Source organism: Mya arenaria, chromosome 4 (genome assembly GCF_026914265.1).
Source record: "Mya arenaria isolate MELC-2E11 chromosome 4, ASM2691426v1".
Classification (NCBI taxonomy): Eukaryota; Metazoa; Mollusca; class Bivalvia; order Myida; family Myidae; genus Mya; species Mya arenaria.
In genome coordinates, this window is record NC_069125.1 from 52,444,283 (window position 1) to 52,462,697 (window position 18,415).

The window sequence follows — 18,415 nt, forward strand, 5'->3', positions numbered from 1 at the left end:
CGGTGACCTTAATTGGAAACAATAAAACAATGTTATAAATGATGATGTACCATATTTTACATTCGTAACATTGAAGTATGAAATCAACATCAGTTGGCATTGTGTACATTAACACACTAATCCTAACATATTGCCTTGAAAGGTTATGCCCTGGTTAAAGCTTGCTTTCTTTATACTTTACATTTCTGCATGTTATTTAGCTCGGGTATATTTTCATTTATGAATAATAAGAGAATTTCTAACATATAGCAATATAAAGTTATGGTCTCTCAGTTGCTTTACATGCTGAATGTCTCTCATATGTAAACACCCAACAAAAACACCGTTATCTTTGCAGCATTGTCATACCCCTGGTTGTTTGCATGTTTTTTTTTGTTATCTTATAAATAATGTATTTTCTTATCATGATCGACTTTCATATCGAAAGTCCATTATCCACTATACTCTTTTTGCACAAAATGTAAATTAGTTTGTTTCCAGACAATTATATATATATATATATATATATATATATATATATATATATATATATATATATATACTACAGATATTAAGGTGACCATATATATATTAATCTAGGCATTATGGGGACCGCTGGATTAAGGCGACAAAAATTGGTCTCCTTAATATTTTCAGTCCAGATTTGATGTATCAAATGTCAATAAAAATGTCCATTGATAGTAAGTTGATAAGCTTGAATGTTTATTTACGAGATCATTTCATTGTTTTAAATCTTATAATCTTTTATTATCAAAAAAAATATCCTTAAACTTTTGTGCGTGTATATTTGTGTATCCATAAAAATAGCTATTAAGGCGACCAGGGAAAAAAATCATAATTTTGGTCAAAAATAGCTATATACTAAGCATTTTTTATTTGTTTTACTTTATTTAAAGCCTATTGTATATTATCCCGAAGTTTCATTCCATAAAAAACAGAAATAAGGAAATTCGATATTTCGTGTACCATCAGCATCCAAATTTTCAAGTATACAGAAATTTAACTTTCCGGAATATAACGGAAATTTTCGGGTATCTCCGTGGTACCATCTCCGTGCAATTATGCAGTATGGCGTTCATCTCTTACGGAAAGAGAATGGTAACTTGGTAAGTGTTTAAAATACATATTCAACGTTTTTTTTCGTTTATTTTTATGACTTTTGTACAGTAGTATAAATCGTCCACCCTTTGGATGAAAAGCAAATGATTTATCCGGATTTTGTTCATCCGAAACTAAATCACTAGTATCAACATCCGGTGTAATTTTTGCTTGTATTTTGGAGAAACTCGATTGATTTCTAGCAAACTTGGTTTACCACTACATCGTCGGTTATTATTATTTGGTATGTTCCAATCTAAAAAGGGATTTGCTCCCTTAACATCTCAGATTTTAATAAATAAAAGACGAAATGATACAAATGCCTTACATTTTGTTTGTCAATGTCATGTCATTTGTCATTCTCATCACCTTTGCATAGCAGAACAGAACGAACACTATCACCAATTCGTATTGTGGCTTTTTGCATGTGTCTTAAATTTTCATATTTGATAATAAATGCAACAATAAAATATTTCCCTTATTCTGCCACAGTTATGCACCAGTCAATTGTAACCATGGCCCCCAGGCAGGTCTTGTTTATACCAGGGATAGCAGGGGAAATGGGCCATGTTATTACGTTCCAGGTGGACCGGCAGTGCTGAGTGAATGCAGTGTTATTGTTTTTGCGCTGAAAACAGGGAATGGGCCTAACCTAGGATGCCCCCAGGGGCATTTGACGGGGATCTTGTCATTTCGTAACCTTACCATTTCGTAACTGCTGAATCTTGGTTATTTTGTAACCATTTTGTTAGTCAATTCGTAACCATCAATAAATCAATTGCTCATATGGTAACCACCATTTAACAAGGTGATAAATAGTACACTTAGCACCTCGTTAAGTGTATTGTTCGAACCTGGATGTATATGGCACAGCAACCAAGACACCAATTGGGAGACATTACTCAAATTCTCACTAGTAACAAGCCAATAATTTATGTTACTCAATAGTTATTAGATATATATCATGGTAAATTAGAAATGATTTGTTATACTACCAAAATATGTTAATTATTTTCTTACATTTTGCTTACTTATAAACAATAATTTAAGACTGATCGCGATGTATTTTTGAGTAAAATTACGTTTACATAAATGATCATTCTTGACCTATTTCATTGACTATATTTGTTTGAATTGTTTAAAACGAAAAAAAAATTGTTCTGTTCTTTTCTCAATTGATCCATATTCTGCATACTTTATATCCGAAACCGACAAAAAACAGCCTAAAATTATTAGTTATGGTACAGTGGAAACTCACTAAACCGGATCTCCACAAAACCGGAATCCTCGGGATACTGGAATTTTATCAGAGTCCCGGTTTTCCCCTTCTATTTTCAATGTAAAAAAATCCCTACAAAACCTGAACCCCGGAATTCCGGATACCGGACAAAAAATCGAGAAAATTTGTTAGTTGTCAACGTAATTTTACCTTACAAAACCAGACGTTTTGTTCAAACATGTCAAAATAATTCTGTGTATTAGGAATTCGCGAATCACGTGTCATTTTGTTTTGACAGCCGGTACGTCGTTAAATATTACACCTGTGATGTTGTGTTAACACGATAATCGATAATGATGATTGCGCTGTGGATTGACTGTCACGCGATAATCAAACGATAATCAAACTTGTGAAAAGAAAATTGATTAAAACATTTATTTGTTTGTTGCAGAAAATAAAGAACTAGAAACGGTTTTTTAGTGATCATTTTGAAGTGTTGTTTTTATCTAAAGACTTCTATGATTGAATCAAATTAGAGCGGTGCTTTAATTAAACTATCAAACATACTAAACAAGCATTAAATTACGAGAGTTGTTTTATTTCAAGACTTGGAAAAAAGATGGTTATAAAAACGCAGAAATGTTTAATTATGCTTATCACTTTTGCAAGTGCTTTAATCATGTCTCAACCACCGTCTAAACGTCGGAGAATTGAACTGGATAACTTAACAAGTGAAGTAAACTGTACTGAGCTTTTGAACAAACCTACATACTTATAAATCAAAATTGATATTTTAGGGTCTACACTGAATAAACCCAAAATGTTAGTTTTGATTTGCTAAATTCGAACAGTATTTAGTCTATCCACACAAAATTTACAGGATCATCAGATAACAAATTTTCTAAAAATTCTCTGTTTGCCAAATAGGGAAGACAGGTTAAAGTGGGGTTAAAAGGTTGCTATCTGTGACCAAAAAAATACTGTTCAAAATTGTGAGTATTCATTTATCTTTCATTCAGTAAAGAGCATGCAATGGCATAGTGGTTGGATTAGATAATCTGACAGCGGTGCTGGACGTCAGGAGTTCAAATATTGTTGTGAGTTCAATGTTCCAAAAGAATACCTTTGGAATACACAATTATCTATAAAAATGGCAGAGCAAATTGCCCATATTGTAGTAATGTCTTAGATCCAGCTTGGATAACTTGGACACAGTAAGCGGTTCACACCAAGGGAAATTCTCAGATTAAACAGCGCTTATGAACTTGAACATTACATTTTTCATTGAGACAAAGAAAAAACATTATTGCTGATCTTCTGAAAACAAATCTTGGATTTATACTAATCACCACCAAAAATTTAATTTTAATCACACAATGTAAACAACTGCGCCACAGATCTATCTTATCTGTATGTTTAGAGTTTTTAAAATTTAGCAGTTAAATATAGATTAGCATACTGGTAGGTCTGGTTGGTCTGTTGCTTTAGATGCTAAGTAAACATAATGTCAGTGATTTCATCACTATTTCTATTAAAATATCAGTTTTCTTCTTCAGAGCTTCTCACATTTGCACCATTTTTTACCATTTGAATCATAAAAAGATAACAAACAAACACGGATGGAACATTTGAAAATACAATTCAGTTGGTTTCTATTTTCATGCTCATTTTTGCTTAAAATTATTCTGCTTGAATGTGATTTATGTTGCTTAATAAATTTGAACTTAACTCTTTGTGAATATTTAAGGAATGTAAGGGGTCAGATTTCAGATTGCTCATTATTTCTGGAACACTAAATACTTTATTTGATTGTGTACACTGCACTTTCTTGTTAAGCATTCATCCAAATCATTTGGGTAAATATTGGCAGAAAAACTGCTTTTAGATTTATACTGGTCATCAAAACCGGCACTGACAAAACATAAGATGTGTTTAATTAATGTGCGGGAAAGAGGTTTAAAGGTGTCCGCCCACAACGAAATGCTTGCGGGTCACAGTACCCCTTCAAGTAGTTCTTGAAAAAAAATGATTCTCTCAGGTAGCGTTTGATTATTTGTACATTGTATCCTTGTATATATTCTCAAGTGTACACATGATTTATATAAGGTTTGTACAATTTTAGTTTTATTTAAATTTTAAAATTTTGACATTTTTTTTAAGATTTGCCTGCCCCTGTCTAAACACTTAAATTCTTGTTCTTTGGACTATTGTCTGCAACTTCAAAACACACTTTTTGGAACAGGACACATTTTTCTGATATTTTATCCAGTTTGACTGCAATATAAGTTGTATTTATCAATCAAGTAAAAAATGACATTTATTTTTCCATAATTACCTGGTAGTTATTTGTTAATTTGTTTTAATTCATGGATAGGTTTATTGCAAGTGTCATGGAAAGCTGGAACTTTTCAGTACACAACATGCAAACAGAGAATGAACTGTGTGTGCCGGCTTTGTGAACAAAAACGCAAGGCGGCTATGGTAAGTTGCGTCAAGATATATCCTTGGGACCCCCCCCCCCCCCGGACACGCAATACAATTCGTGTTTCGCTGATCTGTTGGCTGGGATCAGATCATCCATTTGGGGATTTAGATATGTTACCCCAGCCAACAGGCTGCATGTTTAATTTAACTCAATACTAAGCTTTGTTTTAGTGCGAACATCAACATGTTTATATAATTGCAGTTGCTGCTTGGGACAATAAAGTTAAGTCAGCAACCGTCTACCAGACTGCAAGATTCATCTCTTCCAAAGGATGTCGTACCTTTCCAGGTGGGTGTGCATTGATTGATTGATTGATTGATTGTGAGTTTGTGTAAATGAATAACTGTGAAACCATAACCAAATGTTGGGCTGTAAAGGTGTGTATGTGCATGCTTCACATATTCTCCATCCTTTTGGCATACTGGACCGTCATCAGACACTCTGCCATGAATGTTAGAGAGTTTAAAGCTATTTCTTATTTTCCCGTGTAACTATATTGATGTTAGATTAAATTTACGCCGCCGTGTTACTGAGTAACAATTTGAAATTGGGCCAAAATCATCAAGCTAGAGCTTTGCATAATCTTTTTCAAACTTCTGCGAGATTTCTGCCCTTGACAATATTTGCTCGCAGCCCCCCTTAAAGTTGCACTTCGTTCAGTATTTGAAAGCTTACGGATACACTTTTTTGTTAATTTTAGATCTTAATGTGGCTACTTCTAAGTAAATAGATGCTCAAAGTAACTAGATGCTCTGGGTGTTCACTGGGTGACAAAGGCTACACAGTATTGGTTGTTTCTTTTTTCTGAAAAGATGTTTCTAGTGAATTGCCCAGTTGCAGTGGTTTTGACGCCACAGAACCAGCATAGCTCCATGACAGATATATATGTTTTCGTCATTGATGTCAGTACTGCTGTATTGGAGGCCTCACAATTTCTGTGTGGAAATGTCATCTGATACACTCATAACGGCGTATTTCTAGCATAGCTTTCATAAGTGCATGGCCATTCTCTGTCATTTTCAGATACACTGTGTTTTGTGTGGATAAGAAATGCAGAGTGGTACCACCAATCACCTAAGCCACCATTCCCCTAACAGACAATAGGCTCAAGGGGACAGTTCCTGCAATTTACAGAAAAGCTCTCAATTGTAGCCCTACGAACTTAAGGTAAGCGATAAATCTGGACTTCAAGATATCTCTGTACTCACTGTAAGTTTATACTTCATTTGAACAAAACATAGGGCCGAATTCAGAACAATCACTCTCACTCACACTCAATGAGTTAATCACATAACGGTCGAGATATTTTCGAGTGAAAGGTATATCCGTATTCACAGGTGTGAGTGAGACTCAAGTGTTTTGCGTGAGTGGGACATTTGTGAGTGCTCGGCTAGGCCACATGAACCGCCCTCGAGGATTGGTTGTGAATAGGAATTGAATGAGTGTATGTGAAAAAAGTACATGGCAAGTAGAAAAGATGAAATATATCAAATATTTGGAACAAATAAGGGACATGCTCGTTCCCAGACAATATTTAAGAGACCGGGATAATCCATTGAAGTACATGTTCATTCAATAACGTGGCCATCTATAAACAAAACAAATTCAAAAGGATGCGCCTATCATATATTTGTTTTGTCTCACAATGATCTTGAACCCCCAGCAATGTTGATGTTTGCAATTCATCAATGGCTGCAAAGACAGCTAAAGGTACGTGAAGTTAGCATCATAGCGGCATGAAGTTAGCGGCCTAGCGGCGTGAGGTTGACGGACTAGCGGCCTAAATTTGTTATCTATTTCAAGGTTCAATGGTTTAAATGGAAAATAAGATAAATCAATGTTTTTAGTCGTACATTAGCGGCCTTAAATTGTTTTCTACTTCAGCGCATTTTTATATGAGTTTTCTTCTAAAACAATGCTAAAATAATTGTTTTCCTATGCAAAATACATCACGCTTGAGCGGTCTTGCGGCGTGAACTTGGCGGCCTGGTGGCCTAGCGGCCTAAAAATCCCCAAAACTCATCCAGCAGCCCATGAAAAGGGGGCAATGCTGATATTCGCTAAAGGATGTTGATTTATGAAAAGGACATTTAATTTATCATTGTTTTAGAAAAGAACGCATATAAAATGCTTTGGAATAGGAAACAATTTTAGGCCGCTAGTCACATGAGGCGGCTAGGCCGCCAGGCCGCTAACTTGACGCCGCTAGGCCATTTCATAGCGTGGTAAGGGAATTGATATGTATTTTCCAGCCTACATTCAGCTGGATTATTATTACTATTATTACTATTATTATTATTATTATTATTATTATTATTATTATCATTTTCATCAGCAGCAGCAGCACCACCAACACCAGCAGCAGCACCACCAACACCAACACCACCATATCATCATCAACATCATCATTATTATTATTATTATCGTCATCTTCATCCATTTTCCCCTACATTTCTTGAGTTGTTTTTCACTCCGAGGTGTTATTTCCCCATAAGAAGTAGATTCATTCGCTAATTCTATCCATCTGCTATTTTTTCAACTTCCATTTTTTCAACTTGCATATATTATTTTCAAACGCCCAAGACCGCTTTATGTAGAATACAAAAGCAAGATTATATATGAATACATATTTAAATTACGTGATACAATGGAAAACGGCTACATATTTAAAACAGCAACAACAATGACAACAAAAAACATGCATTTAAACGTATTTTGCAACAGTTATTTACAACCCAAAACGTTTATTTTTATTAACCAATTGTTTTAAAATGAAAATATCAGTTTTAGAATAACGCTTATTATCATTTGTTTGTTGCCATAACTAACAATAAGGTACTCAAATCTCAAATAAACATATGTTTACAATGTATAATGTAAACATCACCATAGTCAAACAGATAATTCGATATGATCATGTAAACATACGTGTATAATTATATACTGTATTGCTCACTTGATGAAGTGGAGTGTTAGCGAGGCGTGTGAATACGAACAGATCACTTGAGTGTCACTCCCCATATTCCACTCAAGTGATCATTTGAGTGTCCCTTACGGGAATGTGGTTGGAGTGTGAGTGAGAGTGGATGTTCTGAATTCGGCCCTTACAATTTCACCATCAAAATCCAGGTTTAGATCCCAGACCGAACTTTGTCTCCTTCATTAAACTTAATTTCAGATGCCACATACATGTTCACTACTTATGACGGATAAGAACTTTCGCAAATTGATTATAAATGCGTTTTCCCAGATTTACACCCTCCTCTTGCAGATACTGCCGATGGTGAAGCTTGGATGCACCGGGCCGGTTTTCCAGCCGTGTGGAATCTCCAGCTGAACTGGGGCCGGGAATTATATTTATAAGACTCCTTAGCAGCATGGTGAGCTTTTGCGTATTTATTTTCAGGCTCATATACCCGGCCAGACTTCTGCGTTTAAGCTTTCCTGTCGTCATTTTTTTAAATAACGTATCTCAAGTCTTTCAATGAAATCACCACTGTGACACCTTTGGAGACTAGATTTAAATTAAGGAACCATTATGTGTAGAAAGCCTTTTGGGTGATTTAAAATCACATTAATAAACAGGATTCTCATGGTTCATGGTTTATAATTGGTCTTGTGGACCTTTCATTCTTTACTTTGGTAACAGCCGCTTAAGTATGTAAGAAGGGGGGGGGGTACAGATGTGATAGTAAACAGTGTTTAATAAGGTATATTTGTTTTTATTTTATCACCAGTTTGAAGGTTATGATTTTGTTAAATCAGGGTTAAGTAACAAGTTTAACACAAACACTGTAACATGTTCTTTATTTCAAATAAATCTATAAATTATCTCTGGAGAATTTAGTCTGATCTCCATTTCTCAGAAAATGTAGCTGTCTAAGTGCCTATTCCATCAATGAGTATCACTGTCTTTAAATTGCTGTTGCGGTACAGTTTAAATAGCAAAAGTTTTATGGCCCTGCTTGTTTGCAACTCCTCATTCATTTTTGTACAGCGAGAAAAGTAAGGGAATTCTAGAGATTTACTAGAATTATGGATTGTTTTTCATGAGTTACACAGTACATAAGGAGGAATAAGTGTGTACACAACTCCTCATTTTATTCCTGTTTATTATTTATATATGTAACATAGATGTGTACAAGACTTAGAAACATGACATAAAAGAGCTCACTTTGATAAATTTTCTCACAAAAAGATATCTTTACTGTTAAAGTAAGAACTTTTACTGCATAGTAAGTAATGTCTTCTGCTCATCTTTATGACATCATTACATGGAATGGAAACTTCCCAAGATACATTTCCACATGGCGCAGCTCATTTATATATATTGCTGATGGATTGTTTAGAAAGGGACAGTTTTAATTGGACAAAATGTTTTAATCGCCATTTTACAGAGTGCCAGCCAGTCATTGCTGTTCTTGCATTGCTGAGGAGGACAGTCCTGCCAACATAACAGTTTGTTCAATAACAGGTAAAAAACTGGTCTCACTTTACATTTTCAACCACTGCCAGATAATATAATCTTATATAATGATAACTCCTTCTTCACAACTGGTGTTAAATATACAATGATTAAACAAACAATAAAATGAAAATTATGCTCTTTAAACTCAGAACCATTATTGACTGTCAGATGCTACTGGTAAATGAACTGGTCTTGATGTCCTTTTCTTGAGATAATAACCATTTGCATATTACCCCGGTACTACTATTGTACATTCAATAGAAAATCGTCCTGTTTGTATTGTTAAATGGCTTTATAATGTTCCCCACTTCCTGATTCTTGAAAATTACGTGAACAAATGACAATCCTACTACCATTTAAAGTTTGATTAAATTTCGTACAAATGTGTTTGTTTTAATTTGCCTTCTGCTTAAAGTAAGGGTATATATACTGGGCAAGAAATGCTGAATTTCATCGTGAATGACAGTGATTATCCATAGTTTGAATTTGGTTCGGACATGTTTGACGGGAATTCAAAGACATTTTTTTGTCATCATTTTCGCATACATTGGTTCATTCTAAGATAAAAAATATAACCTTTTTCAAAATGTTTAATCTGTGAGAGTGCAGCTTTAATAGACCTGTGAAACTAAACTCTCAATCAAACTTTGGTAAAAGATCAAATGCGGGGCTCCGTGTGTGGCATAAACTGTGTTAATTTTTATTTAATATGATGAAGAGCTAGTTAAGTTATCTTTGTTAAAAGTCTTTATTTGAAGCAAAATATGTTTCAATACCCTGTATGAATTTTCTTCACTGGATATTGATTTATAAAAAACATTGCTCCAGGGTGCGGAGCTATTTTTTGCTATATGTCTATATGGAAAAATCTTCTCCTCAGAAGTCAACTTTGTTCCCCAATGTGCAAGGCACAATCGGTGAAAATAATTTCAATAAAAGTCACTGATTATTATTATTGTTATTATTATTAATAAACTTTTACTATTTCAGGAGACAAACAGAAACACAGAGGTGCTATACATTCTGATGGAAAAACAAAAGCATCTCCCATCATTTTGGCGTGGCTCAGATCAAGAGGAGAATTTTAAGAAAGGTAATAACTGAGCGACTAAGAACATGCAAGTTGCACTGGTTAGAGTGTAAGACCCATCTCCCTTCATAAGAATTGATAATCATCACTGTATTAAATCAAGAAATTGAAACGGAAGTGTCTTGTCTTTTGCAGTGTTTTTGAAATATAATATAATTTAAAAAAAACTAAATTATTATTTAATATGATTGTGAATGTGTGATGTTTTCTTCTGATCATTCACTCTCAAAAACCAGATACTAAAAAAATATTTGTAGATTTTTTTGTTTTACTTGTAAATATAGTTTTAAGGTTGTATTTTAGGCAAAGCCTTTTATTCTGCTCAATACAAACTTAAATATTGTAAGAGTTATGGCCCTTTGTAATTTTTTAAACAAATACATTTTTTTATGTTTTTGTAAGCCCATTATTAAGGGACTTTTAATATTTTCACCAGCTGCATTATAAAGTCAGACCAAAAGTGTTCAGTATGTGTCCAAACAATAACTAAGTTAGAATCCTTTCTCAAATCAAGTGAGCGATATAGGGCCATCTCTGTGTTTGTCTGACTAAAAAACAATAATCAATCTTTGAGTTAAATTGACAAATATTGTTGTAGAATGTTTTGTGAAAACATACAATTGGATTACTTTTGTGTCAATAGGATTAAGGTTTCTGCACATAAAAATTATTTAGAATTGCATTTGGGTCCGTCGGTTCACGTTCAATATTACTTGCAGTATAAGTGGAAGCAGTGACTTAAAATTAATTACCAAACAGTTTCTGCTCAATTGCTTTGAGTTAACATACGAGTTATGAAACTTGGAATAAAAGTTCTTGGTGGCATAAATGAAAGACCTTGTTTTGTCACATTGACTTGTTATCAAGCACTAACTTCCTCTAAATTCTCTTCAGGTGATGGTTGGGCACACACAAGAAGACATAGATCACAGGTGTCTAGCCATATGAGTAGATAGGAGTGTCACACTCTGCCAAACTTACTTCAGATAGGAGTGTCACACTCTGCCAAACTTACTTCATCAGACGAGCAGAAAGCTTCTCAAGATCCCGCACTGCACACTAAGACATAGTCTTTGACTACAACAAGGTGATGAAAGTACAGAGGTCCAATTGAAATCAATTCTGTGCTGCTGTCATTTCTTCATTCTGGAAGTCGATGGACATGATTTATTATGGCATCAAGTGTGTAGTTTGCCGACTATCAGCAGTCTTGTTCACCAGCTGTGCAACTTGAGCTGGTAGCTTTATTGCTTGAAGCCACTGCATAAGAGGGGGAAGGTGCAGGCTCATCAAAAAGTCTCAAAAGTTGAAAACTAGGAAAAGAAGTTTATCAAGAGTGTGAATCTATTTTGAAAACAATCGTTACAATGATTTGGTTTCCTTTGAAACTTCATACATACTATGAATTGAGATGCTTAAATAAAAAACCGCTATTCAAATATCAGGAAACTGCCTTTTTCATACTAAAGGGTAAATGATGTCGCCATTTCCTGTATGTATTTAAATAAGATATGTCTCCACAATTAATATTTTTAGGGAATTTTTCTCAACTGAATGAGATTAAATTGTACAGCGTTATATGAGCTTAATATGTTTTCTCATTCTTTAAAATTGGTGAAAAATTGTCAGAAGATCATTAGACCAGTATCCATTACTGCAATCATACAATCAAATATACAGGGACAAGCCCACTGGGCATATAATTAAACCCTGTTTAGGGGCACGAGGCAAACAGAGTTACTTTCAAACGTTAAAGCTGCACTCTCACACTTTGGATGTTTTGACAACTTTTTTCATTTTATGTCTTGGATTGGAACCATCCAATTTTTGCGAAAAATTAAATCCCAGATTTTTCTATTTAAGTTAAAACATTGATATTTTTTATGCACTTTTCTTAAACCGTTAGTAACATTAATTTTCGAACGGAAATATGAAATCTGCGATCTGATCTTTTGTCAGCAATCTTTTATCATTGGTTTGCAGATAATTACGCAAAAACTTGCTCATTCGAAGACAAAAAAATTTGTGGAAACGGTATATCTGTGAGAGTGCAGCTCTAAATGTTTAATTTCTTGATTTTACTACTGTATTAGAAATTACAGGGATTGGGGTATATTTTTAGTGTTTTATTGCTTGTTTTTGATTCATACAGTCATACTTTATTCTTCAGGGCACAACTTACAAATAGACAAAACTGGAAAATGGTCATATCAAAAGGTCAAAGATAATGCAAGTTGAACAATCATATTGTTCATGGCTTGTATTTTTGGTATATTTTGTTGCATATGCTATAGAAAAGTTGAAAGTTAAAAATAAATTCATAGTTGAAATGATGGCTTTGAATGATATTGTCAGATGAGAAACGGCACTATTAAGAATAGGTATAATGGTACTTTATTTATTTTAATCAATTTTAGATATTATGAAAATTATTATCTTATTTAGTACATGAGACCTTTTAAACAGTTATTGACAATATAACAATGTGTATATGAAGCTTTAGATCAAAACTTAAAGCTGCACTCTTACAGATTGTCAGTTTAGACACAAAATTGTCTCAAAATCGGCTGATTTGGTTATCATTCCTTTAATTCAGTCATATTAGATAATTCACAATAGAACCAATCAAAAATGTTTGGTAAAACTGCCGAAAAAGTAATTTACATTAAATTGTTTGTAATGCTTTTAGTCATTGTTCGTAATGCTTTTAGTCATAAAACATCATTTTTTTAACATAAATATGATGAACTGCAATCTGATCTTTTTTCAGCAGTCTTATATCACTTAAAATTGGGTCTAGACATTTCTGCAAAAAATACTCCATTTATTGACAAACAATAAAAGAGTACCGGTAGTCAAAACGATCAATCGGTGAGATTGCAGCTTTAAATACACCTTTTAAGACCGCCGTAAAATTCCAATGGTTTGCCTAAATCTTTAAAGCTAGCATACTGTTTAATTGACAACCATACTTATTGTTTAAAATATGTCATGATATCTTTGTACAATGTGTTTATATAATTCATTAAAGAAGTCAAAACAAATTTGTTTACCTTGTAATTTGTTATCTGTTATTTAAATGACTCAGACAAAAATGGGAACGTCAGTGCTAGTTCTTTTACTATTAACATCCCATGAAGTTTCTATTGGTGTAGCAGCAAGGAGGTGTTACATTAATTATGCATCATTTAAACCAAATTATACATTCATATGCACATCATACAGGCGTGTAGCCGCCTATACGTGAATACGCGGCTGAATCCACATGATTCTGAAAAAAAATCAACCAAAGTTGCAGTATGCGAACTTGACTACATGAATCTAAAACTGGTTATTTTCCAGTACTAAATAATGCACTAGATTGCACCATGGTTTTCAAAATTTTCTGAGGGGGCACGCCCCTGAACCCCCCAGCACATGAATTCACATGAATAGAGGGGTAGCTACGCCCCTGACATAATTGAAACCACAGTGTGGCTAAACAACACTTGTATGTTTATCATACGCAGTGATCTCCCATGGAAATGCAATCGTCAAAGAATCTGAAGGGGCTGTTTATATGGACTAGATTTGAAATGCACCAAGTGTTTAAAAAAGTTGATTTCAGTCACGAAGAGAATCAACCATACCCCACACTTGTTGGAGTAAGATGAAATGTCCACTTTCCGCGAGAAAGAAAGTACATTGAAAATGGTCATTTGATTCAATTGACTTTATCTTTTTATAAATATGTTGCAATACGTTATTTGTTATAATTGTTTACCCATGTTGAATTTTATTTGGCAAATTTATAAGAGATTTAAATATTAAGAAACTCAGCCGCTAAAGAGCATATGATTATGACATACTTTTTTTAAATCTTTCGAACATGAGTTTTTGAGTGAATATAAGCGAAGCGTTAAGTGTTTTGAAAATGCATCTTTTACTTGGATTTTATAGATTGTTATTACGAAATAAAGTATGGCGAATCAAACGAAGTGTTAAAGCCAAGCTATTGATGGCTGAAACCCTTCAATAAATGTTGATATGTGCTAAAATATAGTCTTTGAAGTCCAAAATTTTGACATGCGTTACTAACCCGATTCAACAAAAGGCTGTTGCACAATCAGTTGATTGACATAATCACGTGATAAACCAATAACTTCCATTAAGGTTAAAATATTCAACACCTTAGTATGAGTCCCTGTGGGCGAGTGGATAAGCGATCCGTTTTTTATTCTATGTGTTATCTGCACCCCCATGTGCTTGCTCCCAACTTGAACAAGATTAATTTTTAATACTTTAATCGGTTTTTTAAAAATGCAATTGAAGTATAAAAGAAAATCAACCTGGTTACTATTATTTCTGCAATTTCAGTACCAAGGAGTAAAATAAATATACATGTAAGTGTTTTTAGATGCATTACGAGGAAAAATATGTTTGGTGCCAAAACATGAGAGAGTCTCTTTAAACGGAAAAGTTTTGGCAGTTACTCAGTCAGTCAGATGATGATAAATATAATGCATAGCATCATCGCTCTGGAGTACGAGAACGTTGTATACAGAGTATGTTTTTACTGAACATGCGTCTGTTTATTTTGATGCCATAAAAGGTTTAAACTGTTTAAAGGAACTATAACATTATGAAACAACAAATCTGATTACAGATATCAGTGGCAGATCCAGGAATTGACTTAAGAAGGGGTACGTGAAACTCATGGGCTTAATCTTTCCACATCCGCCCCTCCCTCAGAACAGAAATTGAATGGCTTAAAATGTTGGACCGGGGTGGGGGTTAGACTCCCCTAATTTATAGTCCGAAATAGTGCATTTTTATCTTAATATTGTATTTTTTCCCGATATTGACTGAGAACGTATTATAAACGGACGATTCAAAGGGGTGGGGGACGCGCGCGCGCTGGGACCGACCCCCCCCCCTGAATCTGCAATTGAGTACATGCATTAAAACCGTCTCCGTAGCCTATTGGTTAAGGCGTTCTATACCCTTCATTCAATTGACTTAATACTTCACACAATTGTTCAGGACCATCAGCCAATGAGGTTACATAACTCCATAATACAAGTTATGGCCCCTGATTGACTTAGGTTAAAGTTTTAGGCAAGTAAAATTTAAGGGGAAGTTGGAATTTAATAAAAAAAAACTTCCATGGGTCACAATGAACCCAATGAACAATGTTCTTTAATCATGAGCTAACTGTTCAAGCGTTAACAGACACATTCCTGTGCAGACAAAACTTTTATTGTTTTTACAAGCACAGAACTTGTATTTAGAATTTACAGTTTCTATATAATTCAACTGAAAGTTCTATTTAACCATAATATATCAAATATTAAGTCACCATTCACTAGCGGATTGAGAATGGGGCGCAATCGGCGTGCGCTGCCTTTAAAATCGTCCAAGTTTACTTTTTGTGTCAATATATGAGAAGAAAATAAATACGCACATAATGCATCATTTCCGACTACAAATTGTTAAAAATTTCTTGATTGAGTAACCCTCAATCCTCCTGCAAACGCCCCTTAGTAACGCCCCCTTCTAACGACAATTCCTGGATCCGCCCCTGGCCATTACATTTTTTGTTGATCAAACGGTACATATACCAAGTGACTGAAGCTGAATTTCATTTAATGAATGAGATGGTCTGTAAAAGATTTCTGATGAATATCCTATGAAATTTGCAGTCCTCCCGTTTCGACCGGTCAATGTTTGTGGATTTATTACACACAATTATATAAAAATACTATTACAAAGTTGTCTCTTAAGGTTACGGGAGCCTTCACTGTCAAAAGTAAGATATATATAATTTGTCCCCCTAATGCCATAAAATATGGATGGTCCCCTTAATGCCTCAAAAATAATATTATATATACACTGGTCTCCATAAACCCTTCGACATATATACCGGTCCCCTTAAAACCTGCAACATACTTACAAATTATTAAGGAGACCGCAAATTACGTATATTTTTTGTTAATTAATTTAAGAAGCCTAAATCTTGTACACATAATAAATGATCATTTCAATACTAAATTATCAACAAAAAAGCAAAATAAAGTATAAAACAAAAAATATACAAATTGTCTCCTTAATGCCGTAAAATACATACGGTCTCCTTAATGCCCTAAGTAGATATATATATATATATATATATATATATATATATATATATATATATATATATAGTTGTATTTAGTAAAGTGGCATTGACCGACCACGTTCGTGCTTAAGGGAATTTATCGCCGTTTCTCTGTTGAAAGAAGCACATTGGTGTTCAATAATGCGATGATGAACAGGCTCATTATTGTAAACATGTAATAGAATAACAGAATCATTTTTCACACGCTTTTTTCATGATCGTACCCGTTTTCTACAAAACTCTTGTAAATAGTTGATCATGTCTTCATAAACAGTATACACATTGACGGAATCTTGGAAGCTTGCTGTGACACCATAACAACAAGAACATGGGATCTTGTTCCAAACTCTCTCAGTTTTCTTAACAAAGATAGGTTCTGGCAATCTTTTTGAACTCATAATGGTGTTCTATAGTGGATAATGTTCTTAATGTAATTCTAATATTATTCATGTCAGTTAAAACACATGTTTTTCTGTAGTTTCAATTCACGCTCTTTCATTATTGACGTACACTAGTGATTGTCTACAGTATCTGTTAGGTTGTATCTATCTAACAGCTTTCTATATCCATAGTGCCAATACTGGTCTAGACATCATTTCTTAATATACCGACTGTAGACTTGGTGCATCTTTGGTCACTCTCAGCGTCATTGTCTGTTTACTGACATATCTAATAGCCTTTTGCCCGGAAGCATCTGTTGTTGTATTGACTCTCCCAAAATTGACCGGGTCTATGTTGATTCTAATGTTTCAGTTGTTTACCCAGTTGTAGCATGTTGTCATGGACTAACAACGTTCGTGCTTACAATAAGCTATCCCTGTTTGTAATGTGTTTACAGTTGAATGATGTCGACTGTTCTTTTTTGAAATAAATCCCGATAGATCGTTTGCAATCTCAAGATTTGTATTTGGGAATCAGTTGTTATACATGTCTTTGATATTTCTCGCAATTTCTTTAGATTAATTAATTGAGTCACACTTATATCACCACTCTGATGTTGATAGCGAGATTCATAAATTGATCAACTAACCAAGGTTTGTGGAAACATTTCTTTCATCGTTGAACCTATTCAAATTCCGTCATTTTCTTTTTTTGCAACCTGTGTTTAAGTAAATACTTATTTCGTTTAGCTCGACGAAAGCTGATAGCTTAGGTAGAATCACAGAATCACAGAGTCCGTTTCCTGGGTAGAAACCAATTAAGTGTCCATTATGGGAGGCAACGAGAAAATGTTCCGGGGATCGAACCGACAACATCTAAGAGGCGCAACTACACCACTAGACCACTCGCACCTTTGTCCTTTGATAGTTCATTTGCAATAATAAGTTTCAATAACGTCCACTGTACAAAATGGTGTACACTTTAAGTGACTGGTTGTAAATTTGTTGATTATAAGTTCTAACAGATACCCGACGTCGTTCTTGAGGAGGTGGTGGAACACCTTGTCCTCCAGTTGCAGGTAAGAAGGCGAACGCGAGCTTTGCGGTTGGCAAAACTCGTAGGCAAATCCATTTGCATGCTTGATTTAATAATGTCGATTTCAAATATTGTGTTAAACTCTGCATTTATTATGATTGCTATATTTGTTCCAATGAAATAATATTTAAATAAACTCATGCGGGGCTCCTGACACACGAATGTGATACACTACGTTTACACAACACAACTGCTGACATTTTCAGAGACGACCACGCTTGTTGTATACCCCGTACGATCACGTGCTGTATACGTCAGCGGTCATACAAAACGCAAAGGAAAGCTTAAAGATGCACTCTTACTCCCAGATATAAAGATTTACCACAATTAATAATATTGTTTTAATATTCCAAAAAGGATGAATAAATGTCGAAAACAATGGTTCTTATGAAGGATACCGAGTTTATTTGAAAGAACTGAGTATAAAACATGGTATTTCTACC

At 34.3% G+C, this 18,415-nt stretch overlaps 1 long non-coding RNA gene across 3 annotated transcripts; it reads left to right on the forward strand.

The window, feature by feature from the left end:
* Nucleotides 1-589: 589 nt before the first annotated feature.
* LOC128233013 (uncharacterized) lies at nucleotides 590-11,663 on the forward strand. 3 transcript variants are annotated; one of them, XR_008260595.1, is made up of 7 exons: nucleotides 590-1,342; nucleotides 5,004-5,090; nucleotides 5,826-5,969; nucleotides 8,074-8,182; nucleotides 9,200-9,276; nucleotides 10,261-10,363; nucleotides 11,255-11,663. It is a non-coding gene; the product is annotated as an uncharacterized LOC128233013 (long non-coding RNA). The 3 variants fall into 3 exon arrangements; XR_008260594.1 differs by having other exon boundaries at nucleotides 590-1,106; XR_008260596.1 differs by lacking the exon at nucleotides 590-1,342 and adding an exon at nucleotides 1,792-4,798.
* Nucleotides 11,664-18,415: the final 6,752 nt, after the last annotated feature.